At 36.4% G+C, this 21,123-nt stretch overlaps 1 protein-coding gene across 2 annotated transcripts in view; it reads right to left on the reverse strand.

Moving 5' to 3' along the window:
* SLC9B1 (solute carrier family 9 member B1) overlaps positions 1–21,123 on the reverse strand; it is a 116,172-nt gene that overhangs the window by 64,302 nt on the left and 30,747 nt on the right.

Genomic DNA, 21,123 nt, shown 5'->3' on the forward strand with positions numbered 1-21,123 from the left:
AGCAATAATAATTAGGAATAAATTTAACAAAATAAGTGCAAAAACTTTGCACTGAAAACTAAAAAACATCACTCAGATAAATGCCTAAATAAATGGAGAGATATATCATGTTAATGGATTAGATGACTCAATATTGTTAGATGTCAATTGATCTACAAATTAACTGCAATTCCTGCCAAGAGTCTAGAAAGATTATTGGAAAAATTGACAAGCTGATTCTAAAATTATATAGAAATACAAAAATACCTAGAATAGCCAAAACAATCTTGCTAAGTAAGAATGAAGTTAGAGTACTTAATACTGTCTTATTTGAAAATTCAGTGTAAAGCAGCAGTAGTCAAGACAGTGTAGAATCCACATTAAGAGAGATAGATAGATCAATGGAACTAAGTGGAGTTCAGAATCCAACCCACATAAATAGTCAATTGATTTTCATCAAAGATGCTAAGACAATTCAATAGGAAAAAGATGTTCTTTCAACAAATGATTCTATAATAACTGGTTATTCATTTACAAAAACTAAACCTAGATCCTTAGGTCATATGCGAAAATTAACTAAAATGGATCACAGACCTAATTGTATGAGCTAAAACTGTAAAACTTCTAGGAAAAAATATAGGAGAAAATATTTATGACCTTGGACTAAGCAAAGGTTTCTTAGATATAATATCAAAAACATATTCCATAAAAGAAACACTGATAAATTGGACTTCATCAAAATGATGAAATCTTTGCTTTTCAAATATTTCTTAAAAAAATGAAAAGAGAGGATCGTTCCAAGATGGCCAAATAGGAACAGCTCCTGTCTGCAGCTCTCAGCGTAACTGACGTAGAAGACAGGTGATTTCTGCATTTCCAACTGAGGTACCTGGTTCATCTCACTGGGACTGGTTGGACAGTGGGTGCAGCCCACAGAGGGTGAGCCGAAGCAGGGCAGGGCATTGCCTCATCCGGGAAGCAGCACAAGGGGTCGGGGGATTTCCCTTTCTTAGCCAAGGGAAGCCGTGACAGACGGTACCTGGAAAATCTGGACACTCCCACCCTAATACTATGCTTTTCCAATGGTCTTAGCAAACGGCACACCAAGAGATTATATCCCATGCCTGGCTCGGTGGGTCCCACGCCCACGGAGCCTTGCTTACTGCTATCGCAGCAGTCCGAGATGGAACTGCAAGGTGGTAGCCTGGGCTGGGGGAGGGGCGTCCACCATTGCTGAGGCTTGAGTAGGTAAGCAAAGCAGCTGGGAAGCTCGAACTGGGTGGAGCTCACTGCAGCTCAACGAGGCCTGGTAGCCTCTGTAGACTCCACCTCTGGGGGCAGGGTATAGCTGAATAAAAGGCAGCAGAAACTTCTGCAGACTTAAACGTCCCTGTCTGACAGCTCTGAAGAGAGCAGTGGTTCTCCACCATGGAGTTTGAACTCTGAGAATGGACAGAGCTCCTGGTAGGGACTGACTGACACCTCATATAGCTGGGTGTCCCTCTGAGATGAAGCTTCCAGAGGAAGGATCAGGCAGCAATATTTGCTGTTCTACAGCCTCCAATGGTGACACCCAGGCAAACAGGGTCTGGAGTGGACCTCCAGCAAACTCCAACAGACCTGCAGCTGAAGGTACTGATTGTTAGAAGGAAAACTAACAAACAGAAAGGAACAGCATCAACAAAAAGGACATCCACACCAAAACCCCATCTGTAGGTCACCATCATCAAAGACCAAAGGTAGATAAAACCACAAAGATGGGGGGAAACAAGAGCAGACAAGCTGAAAATTAAAAAAACCAGAGTGCCTCTTCTCCTCCAAAGGATCGGAGCTCCTCGCCAGCAATGGAACAAAGCTGGATGGAGAATGACTTTGACGAGTTGACAGAAGTAGGCTTTAGAAGGTCAGTAATAACAAACTTCTCCGAGCCAAAGGAGGATGTTCGAACCCATTGCAAGGAAGCTAAAAACCTTGAACAACGATTAGATGAATGGCTAACTAGAATAAACAACATAGAGAAGACCTTTAATGACCTGATGGAGCTGAAAACCATGGCACGAGAACTACATGACGCATGCACAAGCTTCCATAGCTGATTCGATCAAGTGGAAGAAAGGGTATCGGTGATGGAAGATCAAATGAATGAAATGAAGTGAGAAGGGAAGTTTAGAGAAAAAGAGTAAAAAAAAAGAACAAAGCCTCCAAGAAATACGGGACTATGTGAAAAGACCAAATCTAAGTTTGATTGGTGTACTTGAAAGTGATGGGGAGAATGGAACCAAGTTGGAAAACACTCTTCAGGATATTATTCAGGAGAACTTCCCCAACCTAGCAAGGCAGGCCAACATTCAAATTCAGGAAATACAGAAAACATCACAAAGATACTCCTCGAGAAGAGCAACCCCAAGACACATAATTGTCAGATTCACCAAGGTTGAAATGAAGGGAAAAATGTTAAGGGCAGCCAGAGAGAAAGGTCGGGTTAGCCACAAAGGGAAGCACATCAGACTAACAGAAGATCTCTTGGCAGAAACCCTACAAGCCAGAAGAGAGTGGGTGCCAATATTCAACATTCTTAAAGAAAAGAATTTTCAACTCAGAATTTCATATCCAGTCAAACTAAGCTTCATAAGTGAAGGAGAAATAAAATCCTTTACAGACAAGCAAATGCTGAGAGATTTTGTTACCACCAGGCCTGCCTTACAAGAGCTCCTGAAGGAAGCACTAAACATGGAAAGGAATAACCAGTACCAGCCACACAAAAACATGCCAAATTATAAAGACCATCGATCCTAGGAAGAAACTGCATCAACTAACGAGCAAAATAACCAGCTAACATCATAATGACAGGATCAAATTCACACATAACAATATTAACCTTAAATGTAAATGGGCTAAATGCCCCAATTAAAAGACACAGACTGGCAAACTGGATAAAGAGTCAAGACCCATCAGTGTGCTGTATTCAGGAGACCCATCTCACATGCAGACACACATAGGCTCAAAATAAAGGGATAGAGGAAGATCTACCAAGCAAATGGAAAGCAAAAAATAGCAGGGGTTGCAATCCTAGTCTCTGATAAAGCAGACTTTAAACCAACAAAGATCAAAAGAGACAAAGAAGGCCATTATATAGTGGTAAAGGGATCAATGCAACAAGAAGATCTAACTATCCTAACTATATATGCACCCAATACAGGAGCACCCAGATTCATAAAGCAAGTCCTTAGAGACCTACAAAGAGACCTAGACATCCACACAATAATAATGAGAGACTTTAACACCCCACTGTCAATATTAGACAGATCAATGAGACAGAAGGTTAACAAGGATTTCCAGGACTTGAACTCAGCTCTGCAACAAGCAGACCTAATAGACATCTGCAGAACCCTCCACCCTAAATCAACAGAATGTACATTCTTCTCAGCACCACTTCTCACTTATTCCAAAATTGACCACCTAGTTTGAAGTAAAGCACTCCTCAGCAAATGTAAAAGAACAGAAATCACAACAAACTGTCTCCCAGACCACAGTGCAATCAAATTGGAACTCAGGAATAAGAAACTCACTCAAAACCACAGAAATACATGGAAACTGAACAACCTGCTCCTGAATGACTATTGGGTAAATAATGAAATGAAGGCAGAAATAAAGATGTTCTTTGAAACCAACGAGAACAAAGACACAACATATCAGAATCTCTGGGACATATTTAAAGCAGTGCATAGAGGGAAATTTATAGCACTAAATAACCACAAGAGAAAACAGGAAAGATCTAAAATCGACACCCTAACATCACAATTAAAAGAACTAGAGAAGCAAGAGCACACAAATTCAAAATCTAGCAGAAGGCAAGAAATAACTAAGATCAGAGCAGAACTGAAGGAGATAGAGACACAAAAAACCCTTCAAAAAATCAATGCATCCAGGAGCTGTTTTTTTGAAAAGATCAACAAAATTGATAGACCACTAGCAAGACTAATAAAGAAGAAAAGAGAGAAGAATCAAATAGATGCAATAAAAAATGATAAAGGGGATATCACCACTGATCCCATGGAAATACAAACTACCATCAGAGAATACTATAAACCCCTCTACACAAATAAACTAGAAAATCTAGAAGAAATGGATAAATTGCTGGAGAAATACACCCTCCCGAGACTAAACCAGGAAGAAGTTGAATCCCTGAATAGACCAATTAACAGGCTCTGAAATTGAGGCAATAATTAATTAGCCTACCAACAAAAAAAAGTCCAGGACCAGATGGATTCACAGCTGAATTCTACCAGAGGTACAAAGAGGAGCTGGTACCATTCCTTCTGAAACTATTCCAATCAATATAAAAAGAGGGAATCCTCCCTAACACATTTTATGAGGCCAGCATCATCCTGATACCAAAGCCTGGCAGAGACACAACAAAAAAAAGAATTTTAGACCAATATCCCTGATGAACATCAATGCAAAAATCCTCAATAAAATACAGGCAAACCGAATCCAGCAGCACATCAAAGAGCTTAACCACCACTATCAAGTCAGCTTCATCCCTGGGATGCAAGCCTGGGTCAATATACACAAATCAATAAACGTAATCCATCACACTTCAGCCTTCGAGTAGCTGACAGATGCGCCACCATGCCCAGCTAATTTTTGTATTTTTAGTAGAGATGGGGTTTCACCATGTTGCCTAGGTTAGTCTTGAACTCCTGGGCTCAGGTGATCTGCTCGCCTCGGCCTCCCAAAGTGCTAGGATTACAGGTGTGAGCCACTGTGCCTGGCCAATCTATGTAACTTTTCATGGAAGGCAAAACTATAAAGAAAGCAGATCATTTGTTACTTGGGACTTGCGTAGGTGGGAGGGAGGATTTAATGCAAATAAGCATGAGGAAACTTTTTGAGATTATGTAAGTATTCAAAAACTGAATTTTTGTAATTGTTGTACAACTCTATAAATTTACCCAAACTCATCAAAATGTGCATTTAAAATAAATAAATTTCGTGGTCTGTATATTATACCTCAAAAAAGCTGATAAAATATAAATTGGAACAAAAGTACTGGAAAACCATAAGTTGGAGACAAATGAGGGTGATCAAAATTAATGCATCCTTCAAGATGAAACGTGATTTTAATTTTAAAATTAATTTTTTAATTACTTGTTAATTCAAGTACACATATTAAATTTCAAGGGTAATCGTGAATAGAATAGAACTAGAACATACAACTTTTAAACAAATAGAGGGGAAAAACCTTGATCAATCTAACAGAATGCATTGGGGAAAAGCATTAGAGAAATAATACGGTTAACAGAAAGCACAAAACATGATGACAGAAATAAATATAAATTTATCAATAACCACAATAAACTTAAATGGTCTAAATTAGTTAAAGACAGACACTTGAAGACTGGATTAAAAACATGAAAATCCAGGTATCACCTGTAGTAGTTAAAAACATGAAGACACAAAATTCTGAAGGTATGAGAAGAGTAAATGATAAATAAAACAAATATTAACCAATATATGGCTGGTATAGTTATTTTCGTATCAAAAACTATAATTTAAGACAAAAAACATTCTGAGGAATAAAAGTCATTATGTAAAGACATCTATGCAAGTAACAATTCAACCTTAAAATATATGAAGCACAAATTGACAGAATTACAAAGAAAAATGGCTAAATCCTCAACCTTGAAGAAACTTAAACCTCTGAGTCAATGATAATCAAAATATAGTAAGATTATCTCAGATTTTAACCACCGTATTAAAAAAGCTTAATTTAAAGGAAATATATAGACTTCCATATGCTCAAATTAGAGAATATATATACTTTGAAGCCTGATAAAGTCTTAGGAGAACTGAACCTATACTAGCCTATGAATCAAATCACAACAAATAAACAAACATTATAACATGTGGCTTATACTCTGTAACTAAAATGCAATTTATAATAGAAAAAAATGTAAATTTCTTTCATTTTCAAACTAAAGGCATACCTTAAATAATTTTTCAGTCAAAGAAGACATGAAAACAAAAATCAGAAGATATTTGGAAGTGAAATACTACATAACAAAACTTGTGAGATAGAGCTGAGGCAGTACTGAAAGGGTAATTTATATCTTTAAATGTTTATATTGAAAAATAGGGTGAAAATTAGTTAAGCGTCCACCTTTGGAAGTTTAGAAAGAGAAAAAGAGATTGGGCATGGTGGCTCAGGCCTGTAATCCCAGCACTTTGGGAGGTCAAGGCGGGCGGATTACCTGAGGTCGGGAGTTCAAGACCAGCTTGGCCAACATGGTGAAACCCTCGTCTCTACTGAAAATACAAAAATTAGCTGGGTGTGGTGGCAGGTGCCTGTAATCCCAGCTACTCGGGAGGCTGAGGCAGAAGAATTGCTTGAGCTGGGGAGGCAGAGGTTGCAGTGAGCCGAGATTGGGCCACTGCATTCCAGCCTGGGCAACAGAGCAAGACTCTGTCTAACAAAAAAAAATCGGAGTAAACCTAAATAAAATAAATTAAAGGAAATAAGGCTAAAAGTAGAAATAGACATTAATAAACTATAAAACAAAGAAACAATAGGCAAGATTCACAAAACCAAATGCTGATTCTTTGAAAAGAATAATAAAATAGGCATGCTTCTGGTAAGATTGATTAATTAAAAAGAGAAGGCATAAATAAGCAATATTAGGAATAAAAAATGAGATGTAACATAAAATATGAGTGAAAAAATAATAAAGTGAATACTATAAATGACTATATGACAACAGTCTAAAAACATAAGTGAAATGAACAACTTCGTTGGCTACTATAACTTATAAACACTTAGTCAAGAAGAAATGGGACACCTGAATATTCCTGTATCTATTTTTAAAAATTCAATCAGTAAATACTTTCTCATAGAAAACACCCACTAGTATGAGATACTTTAATATGAAAGTTCTACCAAACATTCAAAGAACATATAAATAACCACTATCACATCAAAATAATTTCAGAGAATGGAAAAAGAGGGAACACCTTCAATTCATTTTGTGAGGCTAACATAAATGCAATATAAATATTTAAGATCATTATAATCCAAGAAAATTGGAGGCCAAACTAAGCTTAGATACAAACATCTAAAATAAAATAATAGTAAATCTAGTAATGTATTCTAAAACAATTCTGGACCAGTTGGGTATCTCAGGAATAGAAGCAAACCTTTAACAGTTTGCCCAAGCAGCTTTTATTTCATTTTATTATTTTTAAAGAGACAGGGTCTTGCCCTGCTGCCTGGGTTGGAATATTGGCATGATCATATAGCTCACAGCATCCTTGAACTCCTGGGCTCCAGGGACCCTCTGCCTTAGCCTCCTGAGTAGCTGGGACTACAGGCACACACCACAATGCCTAGCTAATTTTAAAAAAGTTTTTATTTTGTAGAGATGAAGTCTCACTATGTTGCCCAGGCTAGCCTCAAACTCTTGGCTTCAAATGATTCTTCCACCTTGGTGCCCCAAAGTGTTGGGATTACAGGCATCAGCCACGGCACCTGGCCTGAGCAGGTTTTAATAAGTCACCCCATGTTTGGAGAATTTCTAACATTATTAATATTACTTTCCCAATGTAGAAGCCAGGAACTCAAGTTTTTAAACTTCCTTTGTCGTGAAGGCATAGACACATGATGAACACACCACTACTGACATTAATTTCTGCTTTTATCTGCATAGTTGGTACCTCCAGGAAAAGGAGGGGAATGAGGTTGGAAAATAGTACACAGGAAGCTTCAACTATATCTATAATGATTATATACACACACATATATATATATATATATATATTTTTTTTTTTTTTTTTGAGGCTGGAGTGCAGTGGTGCAATCTCGGCTCACTGCAACCTCCGCCTCCTGGGGATCAAGCGATTCTCCTGCCTCAGCCTCTTGAGTAGCTGGGACTACAGGTGCATGCCATGATGTCTGGCTAATTTTGTATTTTTTAGTAGAGATGGGGTTTCACCATGTTGGCCAGGCTGGTTTGAACTCCCAACCTCAGGTGATCTGCCCGCCTCAGCCCCCAAAGTGCTGGGATTACAGGCGTGAACTACCACGCCTGGCCAGATAATGTTTAAATTAGAAGGTCACATGCATAAATATGATATCTTGGACATTGATGAGACCACATAGAAAAACTATATAAAAAGAAAAGAGGAAAAGGCCCAGGTCTAAGTCCTGAGTGATATTTGGTATTTAGAAGTTAGGAAAAGAAGAATGGAATATGGAAGACAAGAAAGGAAGAAGCAGTGAGGGAAGAAGAAAACCAGTTGGTGCCTCAGAATTAGAAAAAAAAGACAAGTGTTTCAATAAGAGAGTGATCATTGGTGTCAACAGCTGGAAAGATCTTGAATACGATGCAGACAGAAACGTTCACTGGATTTGGTTAATACACTTAGTCAGATAAACCCCAGCAATTTCACCAGTTACGGTCGTTTTCATACTCCAGAGATGAAGGATAACATTTACTAGCCTACGTAATATTCTAGGTCTTGAATGTAGATATCAGTATTGATTTACTTTGAACTTCTACTTTAAAATCAAGAAATTAAGTCTCTTCTGAAATTCAAAGATATTATCATTTCTTAACAGTCATCAATAGTTTTCATGACATCTCATTTGAAGCAATAACTAATTTATATTGCATTAGCTAATTTAATAAATGGTTTCTGAAAGACTATATGCAAGGATAGGTCCCAATCATAAAGAGCTAATACCTGCTTTGAAGGAACTTACAATTAATTTAATAAAAAAGACAGAAATGTTGTACAAATTAAAATGGCATAAGTGCCAAAGTAAAACTGGAAAATCTGGAAAAAAATCATAGGTTCTTGAAAGATGAAATTTCAATAGGCAAAGATAAGGACGTGGTAAGTTAAGGGATAGGATGGACACAGATATAGCAACGTGAAGTCAAGAGCACATTGAGAGGTAAGTAAATTTGTCCAGATGAAGTGAGATATTTTGGCAGGTGAGAGTGGAAAGAAAATTCATAACTGAAACATGAAGTGTCTTGAATGCTTTGCTAAACTTTAGGAGTAAAATAAACATAAGAAATGTTATGGGCTGGGTGCAATGGCTTATTATCTGTAATCCCAGAACTTTGGGAGGCCAAGGCTGGAAGATGGCTTGAGCCCGGAAGTTGAAGACCAGCCTGGGAAACTCAGGGCAATGCTGTCTCTACAAAAAATTTTAAAAATTATCCAGCTATGGTGACATGTGCCTGCAGTCCCAGCTACTCAGTAGGCTGAGGCAGGAGGATCACTTGAGCCCAGGAAGTCAAGGTTGCAGTGAGTTGTGATGGTGCCACTGTACTGCAGCCTGGGCAACAGAGTGGGACTCTGCCTCCAAAAAAAGAAAAAGAAAAGAGAGAAATATTATGGAAGTGGAATTGATAGGGCTTATAAACAAACTGAATAACAGCATGAAGAAAAAAGGCCAAGTCAAAGATGCTTATGAGCTCTCTAGGCTGTATAACTGAGACAATATTATAACTTAAAAAAAAAAACAGAAAAAAAGGAAGAAGAACAAGAGGAGCAGAGTTTTCTAATGAGAAGATGAAGATACTTTTGACTACACTGGTGTAAGTGACCTTAAGAGAATTACAAACAGGATTCTGGTTAAATAATTTATTATTATGCTTGTAGTTGAGGGTAGATATTTTGTTTTAGCTCCCTGGCAAACAGAACCTTATAGATATTCAATAAATGTTTGCTGAGTAAATGACATTTTGATGTATCTAAATTAATGTTACTTCAGGAGAGCACCTAAACACCAATGTTGAGAACGTTTTTGGGAATACTTTAATTATGAACTTTTAGAACACTAGTACAATTTTTTTCTAACAACCAGAAAAATTTCTTGTCCCTAATAATTCTTTTCAATGTGCCATTCTCAGAGCCCCAGCTGGGTGCAGTATATGGCTAAGCAATTAATATGGGACAGCTAGAGTTTTAAAAATATATAGCCTATGAGAAGTTACAAATTTTTAAAAACATATTCTTTTTTTATTATTATACTTTAAGTTTTAGGGTACATGTGCACAATATGCAGGTTAGTTACATATGTATACATGTGCCATGTTGTTGTGCTGCACCCATTAACTCGTCATTTAACATTAGGTATATCTCCTAATGCTATCCCTCCCCACTACACCCACCCCACAACCATTCCCGGTGTGTGATGTTCCCCTTCCTGTGTCCATGTGTTCTCATTGTTCAATTCCCATCTAAGAGTGAGAATAAGAGGTGTTTGGTTTTTTGTCCTTGCGATAGTTTGCTGAGAATGATGGTTTCCAGCTTCATCCATGTCCCTACAAACGACATGAACTCATCATTTTTTATGGCTGCATAGTATTCCATGGTGTATATGTGCCACATTTTCTTAATCCAGTCTATCATTGTTGGACATTTGGCTTGGTTCCAAGTCTTTGCTATTGTGAATAGTGCCACAATAAACATACGTGTGCATGTGTCTTTATAGCAGCATGATTTATAATCCTTAAATGGGATCTAATTAAACTAAAGAGCTTCTGCACAGCAAAAGAAACTACCATCAGAGTGAACAGGCAACCTACAGAATGGGAGAAAATTTTTGCAATCTACTCATCTGACAAAGGGCTGATATCCAGAATCTACAATGAACTCAAACAAATTTATAAGAAAAAAACAAACAATCCCATCAACCAGTGGGCGAAGGATATGAACAGACTTCTCAAAAGAAGACATTTATGCAGCCAAAAGACACATGAAAAAATGCTCAATATCATTGGCCATCAAAGAAATGCAAATCGAAACCACGATGAGATACCATCTCACACCAGTTAGAATGGTGATCATTAAAAAGTCAGGAAACAACAGGTGCTGGAGAGGATGTGGAGAAATAGGAACACTTTTACACTGTTGGTGGGAGTGTAAACTACTTCAACCATTATGGAAGTCAGTGTGGCAATTCCTCAGGGATCTAGAACTACAAATACCATTTGACCCGGCAATCCCATTACTGGGTATATAACCAAAGGATTAAAAATGTATTCTTATTTTTAGGATAATACTACAAAACTTTTCTAAAATAAATGCTCTAAAACTTTTTATTTGCTCTCTAGTATTTATTGATATGGTTAGCTTTCTGGTTTCTTAATTTACCGTACATGGTTATACTCATTATTAAAAGCTTTTTAAATATGATGCTGTGAAAGGTGTTACAGAGAGCAACTGCATAAATAGTTCTACTTATGACAGGGTAAAAACCACTAGGCAAACATACTTAATTGAATGGATGACTTCTTGGGGAATAAAAAAGCATTGTAATGTGAAACTGTAGGTGAAAACCCTTCTCAAGTTCATTGATGTTAGAGACAAACGTTTTCAACTCTTTTCATTTCCTATTTGCTCTTTGCCAAGATTGGAATAGTAAGTAGTTAACCTGATTGGTGAGAACCTCATAGTTATTGAGCCATATCCTAGAATCAGTAGGTAGGTTTCTTTTGCCTCAAAAGTGAGAAATCCATTCCTCTGTTTTGCATTGTTGGGATGAGTAAACTCTCCTCTTTTCATTTGTTATTCTCAGTAGTAAACACATGTGGGTCAGGACCCCTCTAAAAGGCATCCATTTCTCTTCTCCAGCCTCTAGTGAACTCCAGTCTGCTCATGATAGTGTTTTTGAGGCAAGTCCTTCCTCATAGTTAACTGCGTACTCAAAGTCTGCTCTGAAGGATCAGCTTTCCAGACAGGAGGAGACATGATCTATGGAGAAGCCTTATGTTTACTCCAGTTTTCCAAGGAGGTCTTACTTGGGGGAAGCACTGGCCCTCCACTAATGGAACTATGTTCATCCCCACTTGGCTTCTTAGTGTCTGTTCTCTACTGACTATAACCCAGAAGGAATGTGGATATTATTGTATTTTTAATAGGCGTTATTTTTTAGAGCAGTTTTAGTTTCACAGCAAAATTGAGCAGAGATTACAGAGAGATCTCAAAAATCCCCGCTCTCTACAACCTACAGAATGGGAGAAAATTTTTGCAATCTATCCATCTGATAAAGGTCTAATATCCAGAGTCCACAAGGAAGTTAAACAAATTTACAAGAAAAAAAACAAACAACCCCATTAAAAAGTGGGTAAAGGACATGAACAGACACTTCTCAAAAGCAGACATTTATGCAGCCAGCAAACGTATGAAAAAAAGCTCAACCTCACTGATCATTAGAGAAATGCAAATCAAAACCACAATGATTTACCATCTTATGCCAGTCAGAATGGTGATTATTAAAAAGTCAAAAAACAACAAATGCTCGTGACGTTCAGAGAAAAAGAAACACTTTTACACTGTTGGTGGGAATTTACATTAGTTCAACCATTGTAGAAGACAGTGTGGCAATTCCTCAAAGATCCAGGAGCAGAAATACCATTTGACCCAGCAATCCCATTACTGGGTATATACCCAAAGGAATATAAATCATTCTATTATAAAGACACATGCACATGGATGTTCACTGCAGCACTATTCACAATAAAAAAGATGTGGAATCAACATAAATGCCCATCAATGATAGACTGCATAAAGAAAATGTGGTACATATACCATGGATACTATGCAGCCATAAAAAGGAATGAGATCGTGTCCTTTGCAGGGACATGGATGGAGCTGGAAGCTGTTATCTTCAGCAAACTAATGCAGAAACAGAAAACCAAATAACACATGTTTTCACTTATATGTGGGAGCTGAATGATGAGAACACATGGGGGGAACAACACACACTGGGGCTTGTTGAGGGGGTTGAGGGACGGAGAGCATTAGGAAGAATAGCTAATGGATGCTGAGCTTAATACCTAGGTGATGGATTGATCTGTGCAGCAAACCACCATCACACACGTTTACCCATGTAACAAACCTGCACATCCTGCATATATACCCTGGAACTTAAAATAAAAGTTGATGAAAAAAATATCCCGGCTCCCACACACTTCCTCTATGACCAACATTCCACACCAGAGTGGTCCATTTGTTAGAATTGATAAACCTATATTAACACATCATAGTCACCCAAAGTTCAGAGTTTACATTAGGTTCCCTCTTGGGTTTGTATGTTCTATGGCTTTTAACAAATGTATAATGACATATTTCCATCATTATAATATCATACAAAATAGTTTCACTGCCCTAAAAATCCTCTGGGCTCTGCCTGCTCATCCCTCCCTCCTCTCAATTCCTGACAACCACTGATCTTTTTACTGTGTCCATAGTTTTGCCCCTGTTAGAATGTCATATAGTTGGACTCGCACAGAATGTAGCTATTTCAGATTGGCTTCTTTCACTTAGAAACATGCATTTAAGTTTACTCCAAGTTGTCTCATTGCTTGATAGGTCATTTCTTTTCAGTATTGAATAATATTCCACTTCCTAGATGTACCACAGTTTATTTATTCACTCACCTAATGAAAGACATTTTGATTGCTTCTAAATTTTGATAATTATCAATAAGGTTGCCATAAACATCCATGTTTATGTGCAGGTTTTTGTGCGGACTTAAGTTTTCAGCTCATTTGGGTAAATATCAAGGAGTGTTAATTGCTGGATTGTATGGTAAGTCTTTTTATTTTTGCAAGAAACTGCCAAACTATCATCCAAAGGGGCTGTACAGTTTGTACAACTCCCACCAGCAATGAATGAAAGTTCCTGTTGCTCCGTACCCTTGCCAAGATTTAGTGGTGTCAGTGTTTCGGATTATGGCCATCCTAATAGGTGTGTAGTGGTCTCTCACTGTTGTGTTAATTTACAATTACCTAATGACCTATCATGTTGAGCATCTTTTCATAAGCTTACTTGCCATCTGTATATCTTATTTCGTGAGGTTCCTCTTCCAGTGTTGTGTTCATTTTTTAATCTGGTTGTTTGTTTTCTTTTTGGTGAAGTTTTAGAGTTCTTTTTATATTTTGATAACAGTCTTTATCAAATATGTCCTTTGCAAATATTTTCTTCCAATCTGTTGCTTGTCTTTTCATTCTCTTGAAAGTGTATTCCACAGAGCATAGATTTTTTTCCCTTCTCTTTCACAGAAGGGAACAGCATGGAAGAACATACATTTTAATGTTAAGGAAATCAAGTTTATCTATTATTTCTTTCATGGAGTGTGCCTTTGATATTATATCTAAAACTCATTACCATACCAAAGGTCATCTAGATTTTCTATGTTACCATCTACATTTATAGTTCTGTGTTTTACATTCAAGTCTATGATATGTTTCGAGGTAATTTTGTGGAAAGTTTTAAGGTCTACGTATAGATTCCTTTTTTTTTTTTTTGCATGCATGTGGAGGTCCATATGTTTTGTCATCATGTATAGTTGAAAAGATTATGTTTGCTCCATTGTATTGCCTTTATTCCTTTGTCAAAGATCAGTTGACAATATTTTTGTGGGTCTATTTCTGGACTCTATTCTGTTTGATTGATCTCTTTGTCTAGTCTTTTACCAATACCACATTGTCCTGATTATTGTAGCTTTACAGTAAGTCTTGAAGTTGGGTAATGTCAGTTCTCTGATTTTGTTTCTCTCTTTCAATGTCGAGTTGGCTTTTCTGGGTCTTTTGCCTGCCCAAACAAATTTTTAAATAAATTTGTTCATATCCACAAAATAACTTTCAGGAATTTTGATTGGGATTGCATTGAATCAAGTTAGGAAGTACTGACATCTGACAATACTAGTCTTTCATGAACATAAAATATTTCTCAATTTATTTAGTTCTTTTATTTATTTCATCAGAGTTTTATAGTTATTACTCAAATAGATCTTGTATATATTTTTGTTAGACATATATCTAAGATGTTAATTTTTGTGGTGCTAATGTAAATGGTGCTGTTTTTAATTTCAAATTCCATTTGTTCACTGTGGCACATAGGAAAACAATTGACTTTTGTATATTAATCTTGTACCTGCCATCTTACTCACTTAGTAGTTGTTCCAGGAGTTTTTTTTACATGATTCTTTTAGAATTTTTACCGATACAATCATCTTATCTGTAAACAAAGACAAATTTATTTCTTCCTTCCTAACCTGTGTACCTTTTATTTACTTTCCTTGTCATAATTCATTAGTTGGACTTCCAGTACAATGTTGAAAAGAAGTGGTAAGAGGAGGCATCCTTACCTTGTTACTGATCTAGAAGAAAAGCTTCTAGTTTTTCACCAATGAGTACAATGTTACCTGTAGGATTTTAGTAGATAGTTTTTATGCAGTTGAGGAAGTTTCCACTCTATTCTAACTTGCTGATAGTTTTTTATTTTTAATCATGATTGGGCATTGGATTTTGTCAGATACCTTTCTGCATCTACTGATATGATCATGTGATTTTTCTTCCTTAGCCTGTTGATGTGATGGATTACATTACTTAATTTTTGAATGATGAACTAATCTCATATATCTGGGATAAATCCCACTTGGTCATGGTCATGGTGTATCCTTTTTATATGCTGTTTAATTCAATTTGTGAATACTTTGTTAAGAATTTTTGCATCTATGTGCCTGAGAGATATTGGTCTGTAGATATTGGTTCTATAATGTTTTTGCCAGATTTTGATATTAGGAATGCTGACCTTATAGAATAAATTGGAAAGTATTCCTTCTGCTTATGTCTTCTAGAAATAGCTGAGAAAATTGTATAATTTCATCCTTAAATGTTTTGTAGAATTTATCAGTGAATCCACCTGGGCCCAGTACATTCCATTTTGGAAAGAAACACTGATTCAATTTCTTTAATAGTTATAGGCCTATTCATATTATCCATTTCCTCTTGTGAGTTTTGGCAGATTGTGTCTTTCAAGGAATTGGTCCTTTTTATCTAGGTTATTGAATTTGTGGGCATAAAGTTGTTCATAGTATTCCTTTATTAACCTTTTAATGCCCATGGGATCTGTAGCAATGTCTTCTCTTTTATTTCTGATATAAGTAATGTCTGTCTTCTCTCATATTTTTCTTAGTTAGTTTGGCTAAAGGCTTATCAATTGTGTTGATCTTTTCAAAGAACCAGGTTTTTATTTCATTGAATTTATTGATTTCCTGTTTTTAATTGTATTGATATCTACTCTAAATTATATTACTTTTTTTCTTCTGCTTACTTTGAACTCAATTAGCTCTTTTCTTTCTAGCTTCCTGAGGTGGAAGCTTAATTTATTCATTTTAGATCTTTCTTTTTTTCTATTAAGAAATATTATCAAATGCTATAAATTTCCTTCTACTCATTGCTTTTGCTGCATCCCATAAATTTTGATAAGTAGTATTTTCATTTTGTTCAAAGTACTTGTATTTTTTATTATTTTATTTTATTTTATTGAGACAGAGTCTCACTCTGTCACCCACACTGAAATACAGTGGTGTGATCTTGGCTCATTATAGCCTCTGCCTCCTGGGGTAAGCAATCTTCCCACCTCAGCCTCCCAAGTAGCTGAGACTACAGGCATGCGTCACCACACTCAGCTAATTTTTATATTTCTTTGTAGAGACAGGGCTTCATCATGTTGCCAGGCTGGTCTCAAACTCCTGAGCTCAAGTAATCTGCCTGCCTCGGCCTAGCAGAGTACTGGGATTACAGGTGTGAGCCAACATGTCTGGCTGTTCAAAGTATTTTTACTTTTCTCTTGAGAGTTCTTTGATTTGGTGTTATCTAGAAGTGTGTTGTTTAATCTTTAAGTATTTTGGGATGTTAAAGCTGTTTTTCTGTTACTGATTTTTAGTTAAAATTCATTGTGGTCTGAGAGCAGAGATTGCATCCTTTCAAATTTATTAAGGTATGTTTTATGGCTCAGGATATAGTCTGTCTTGGTGAATGTTCCATATTAGCCAGAGCAGAATTTGTATTTTGCTCTTTTGGGATGAAGTAGTCTATAAATGTCAATTATATCCAGTTGACTGATGATACTGTTGAGTTCAACTATGTCTTTATTGAATTTTTGCCTGCTGTCTCTGTCCATTTAGGATAGACAGGTGTTAAAGTTCCAACTAGAAAAATGAAATTTATCTCTTTCTCCTTATAGTTTTGTCAGTTTTTAACTCATGTGTTCTTTTTTTAAGAAAAAGGGTCTGGCTATGTTTCCCAGGCTGGCCTCCTGGGCTTAAGCAATCCTCCTATTCAGCCTCCAGAGTAGCTGGGACTACAGATGCATACCAATGAGCCTGGCTTGACTCACGTATTTTAATATTCTTTTGTTAGGCACAAATACATTAAGGATTGTCATGTCTTTTTGAAAAATTAACCCTTTTATTATTATGTAATGCTCCACTTTATTCCTGATAACACTCATTGCTGGAAGTCTGCTGTCTGAAATTAATATAGCTAATTTAACTTTCTTTTTATTAGTGTTAGAATGGAATATCATTCTCCATCTCTTTCCTTAATCAATATGTATCTTGTAAAAAACACATAGTTGGGTCTTATTTTTGACCCACTCTAGCAATCTCTGTATTTTACCTAGTGTATTTAGACCATTGACATTTAAAGTGATTATTGATATATTTGGGTTAATATCAATCATGCTTGTTCCTCTTTGCTATTCATTGCCCTTCTTCGTTGTTCCTACTTTTGTCTTCCATTCTTTTCCTGCCTTTTGTGGTTTTAATTGAGCATTTTATATGATTCAATTTTCTGTTAGCATATCAATTATACTTCTTTATAAATTTTTGTAATGGTTGCCTGAGAGCTTACAACATGCGTTTACAACTAATACAAATCCACTTTCTTTTCTTTTTTTTTTCTTCCTTCTTTTGCCCAGGCTGGAGTGCAGCGGCGTGATCTCGGCTCACTGCAACCTCCGTCTCCTGGGTTCAAGCAATTCTCCTGCCTCAGCATCTTGAGTAGCTGGGATTACAGGTGCCTGCCACCATGCCCGGCTAATTTTTTGTATTTTTAGTAGAGACAGGGCTTCACCATGTTGGCCAGGTTGGTCTCAAACTCCTGACCTCAAGTGATCCACCCACCTCCACCTCCCAAAGTGCTGGGATTACAGGTGTGAGCCACTGTGCCTGGTCAAAGTCCACTTTCAAATAATACTATATGGCTTTATAGGTACAGCAAACACTTTATAATAATATTTCTAATTCCTCCCTCCCATTTCTTGTATTATTGCTCTCATTCATTTCCCTTAAACATAAGCTATAGTCATAAATACATTATTGCTATTATTAATTTGAACAAATTGTTATCTATTAGATAAATTAAGAATTTAAAAAATTTTATCTTTGTGTATTTCCTTTCGAATATTCTTCCTTTTTTACGTAGATGTGAGTTTCTGATCTACATCATTTTCCTTCTCTCTGAAGACCATCTTTTAACATCTCTTGCAAGCCAAGTCAACTGGCACAAAAGTTCTTCAATTTTTTTTTATCTGTGAAAGTCTTTGTTTCTCCTTCACTTTTCAAGGACAGTTTCACAGGATACAGAATTCTAAGGCTGGTGTTGTTTTTTTTTTTTTTTCTCTCTCTCAACATTTTAAATATTTCATGCCACTCTATTCTTGCTTCCATGGTTTCTGATGAGAAGTTGGATGTAATTCTTACCTTTGCTCTTTTATGGGTAGTTTTACCTCTGTCTTCTTTCAAGATTTTTTCTTTATCTTTGACTTTTCTGAAGTTTGAATATGATATGCCTAGGTGTAGTCTGTTTGGACATTTACCCTGTTTGGTCTTTTCTGGGCTTCCAGAATCTGTGACTTGGTGCTTGACATGCATTTGTGGAAATTCCTAGTCATTATGGCTTCAATTATGTCTTCTATTCCTTTCTGTCTTCCTTTTCCTTTTGATATTCCCGTTTCATGTATGTTACACCTTTTGTAGTGACCCCACAATTCTTGGATATTCTGTTTCATTGTTGTTCAGTATATTTTTCTCTTTGCTTTTCAGTTTTAGAAGTTTCTACTGGCATATTCTCAAGCCCGGAGATTCTTTCTCAGCTTTGTCCAGCCTACTAATAAGCCCATCAAAGGCATTCTTCATTTGTTACAGTGTTTTTGATATCTGGCATCTCTTTCTTATAATTTTCATCCTGTTTATAATACTCATCTGTTCTTACATGTTTTCCATTTTTTTCCATTAGAGATCTTAGCATATTTAACATAACTTTTAAATTCACAGTCTGATAATTCCAATATACCCTCCATATATGAGTCTGGTTCTGATGTTTGCTCCATTTCTTTAAACTGTGTTTTTTGCCTTTTAATACACATTGAAAATTTTAGTTGAAAGATAAACATGATGTACTGAGTAAAAGGACCTGTGGTAAGTAAGACTTTAGTAATGTGGTGATAAGGTGTGTGTGTTGGGGGTGGGGAGAAAATTCTATAGTTCTATCACTAGATCTCAGTCTTTTAGTAGGCCTGTGCCTCTGAGCTGTGAATGTCAAAAAATGCTTTTCTGTTTTTTTTCACTCCCTTAGTTGGTGCAGGATGGTTAGAGGAGGCCAGAGTTGGATATTTTCCTTCAACTATGTGGAAGGCTAGAGGAGGCTGACTAGAGCTGGGAACAGAACTTCTCCATTAAAATCTTACTATCAGTTTTTATGAAGTTAGCAGTCTTGGAAGTTTAGATCAAAAATAACATCCCAGAGACTTCCAGTTTCCATTTCTACATATAAGGATATTAGAAGTCATCACTCTGTCCTAAAAACAAATAAAAAGCTGAAGAAACTGAAAAATCAACAACTCTTCTTAGATCCATCAGATCTAAGTTGGTTAGGCTCTGATAAAAACATGTGTAGGTTAGGCTCTGATAAAAATTTTTTTTTTGGGGGGCAGACTTTGTAAGAAGAACAGAATACTGTGGTATATTTCACAATGGTTACCCTCTTCCTTCCTTGATACTTTCCCTCTCCCCCTGCTGGTTGGCTGCAGAAGGTAAAACTTAAAAAAGTGTGGGCCTCTCCCATCCCATAACTGGGGACCTCCTCGACTTTTCCACACAGAGCTTTAGCCAAGTTTTAAATTACAATTCAGGTTTTTGTACCCTGCTCCTGGTTCCCAAAGAGGTTTTCATTCCTGTAAGTTATGATTCTCTGAATCTGTCTAATCACTCCTATTTTTTGGGCAGCAGTTTGCCCTGTGACTCACTTCTCTGATGGATTTAAGAAGAATTGTTGATTTTTCAGTTTCTTCAGCTTTTTATTTGTTTTTAGGACAGAGTGATGACTTCTAATCTCCTTACGTGTAGAACTGGAAACTGGAAGTCTCTGGGATATTATTTTTGAACCTTAAATTTCCAAGACTGCTAACTTCATAAAACTGATAATAAAATTTTAATGGAGAAGTTCTGTCCCCAAGATTACTTAAAAATCATAGTTGGACATACAAGAAAATTTTAATTTATTTAAAGAAAAAAAGCTTCATAAAAATATATTAGCATTTTTGTTAAAAGTAGGCTGAAAAGAAACAAAAAGGAATAATATCTTAAGCTCTAAATCTACTGTCCTAGACTATCCATTTATTTGGGATGAAGCAAGCCATTCCCCAAATGAGGTATGCAAACAGTATGATTAAATGTGATGAGACTGATTTCTGTGTGCATTTGAGAGTTTAGATTTCTTATTTAAATTTAACTTGTACACATGTGGTATTGGTGAATTAACTATTATTTATAGAAAAACATGTTGTTCTATTTCCTTTTATTATCCAAACTCTATGCAGTTTTAAGAAATTATTTTGTTGTTTCATTCTGCTTACACATGGTTGTACATTACTTATTCCATGATGCGGCAGAGTGGGATTACTAACAGTGGCATGTTCTAAGCATACCCAGAGATTGATATTCTATACTTTGTGTATAAAGGAAACAGTGTGAATGTAGGGAGTGTGTTGAGAGAGAGTGACAAACAGAGAGAGATTGATTTCAAAAAAGAGAGTCAAGAATATGCACCCCCAAATAGAAACACAGAAAATCTCCTTTTCCTATAAATGTCTCCAAAACTGCAAAATCAAAAATGAAAGAAAACAAAGGGGGAAATGAGTTATATCTAAACCTGCAGTTTTAGTTCTGATGTTCTAGAACTCCTCAATTAGTTCCTGAGCAAACTGTAGTCCACACTCAGTGAATAATTTTGGTAAATAATACATTTCCCTCTCTTCCACAGGCCCTGGCCCTACTCC

Source organism: Pan troglodytes, chromosome 3, assembly GCF_028858775.2.
Source record: "Pan troglodytes isolate AG18354 chromosome 3, NHGRI_mPanTro3-v2.0_pri, whole genome shotgun sequence".
Lineage (NCBI taxonomy): Eukaryota > Metazoa > Chordata > Mammalia > Primates > Hominidae > Pan > Pan troglodytes.